General features: G+C 40.1%; 1 protein-coding gene across 1 annotated transcript in view; it reads right to left on the bottom strand.

Moving 5' to 3' along the window:
* Nucleotides 1-548, bottom strand: part of LOC111734379 (UL16-binding protein 1-like) — a 17,787-nt gene that overhangs the window by 1,941 nt on the left and 15,298 nt on the right. The gene's annotated exons all lie outside the window — the stretch shown is intronic.

Below are 548 nucleotides of genomic sequence, written 5' to 3' on the forward strand. Positions count from 1 at the left end.
TAAAAACACATTAAAAATATAATTTTGTTCTGTATAAAGTAATGAGTTTGTTTTTGAGGACACAAGAAGAATTCCTGAGGTTTCGTATTTTTTGGGCAATGTAATTTATAAAAGCAAATGATGATGCAGAAACGTATATGATTTTCCAGAATCAAGGGGAAAGATGGAAAATGTTTTCTTGCTAAGTTTTCTTATTCAAGCAATTAAAGTTTCACTGTAGGAATTTCATTCCTCAGACCAACAGGAAGTGACTTAATATGTTAAAAAAAAAAAAAAAAAGGCACCACACAAGGCAATCAGCAAATGCAACAAAGGACACGAGATGTTGCATCTACTGTATCATCCTGATCTGTTGATGGCCTATAAATGAAGAGCGGGTCATCCAAGGCCGCCAATCCAAAATCAGAGTCGCTAGGACAGACACAGGAGACTGGGCTTCCTGGGTGTGTTGCCGGCCTGCAGGAAAGAACAAGCGTTGGTCCCAGTGGCTGAGGAAATCCTGGGTCAGTTTCCCTGGGGCTACTGCACACAGTCACTCCTCATGTTGG

This window comes from Pteropus vampyrus, unplaced genomic scaffold, assembly GCF_000151845.1.
Source record: "Pteropus vampyrus isolate Shadow unplaced genomic scaffold, Pvam_2.0 Scaffold1041, whole genome shotgun sequence".
Taxonomy (NCBI): Eukaryota; Metazoa; Chordata; class Mammalia; order Chiroptera; family Pteropodidae; genus Pteropus; species Pteropus vampyrus.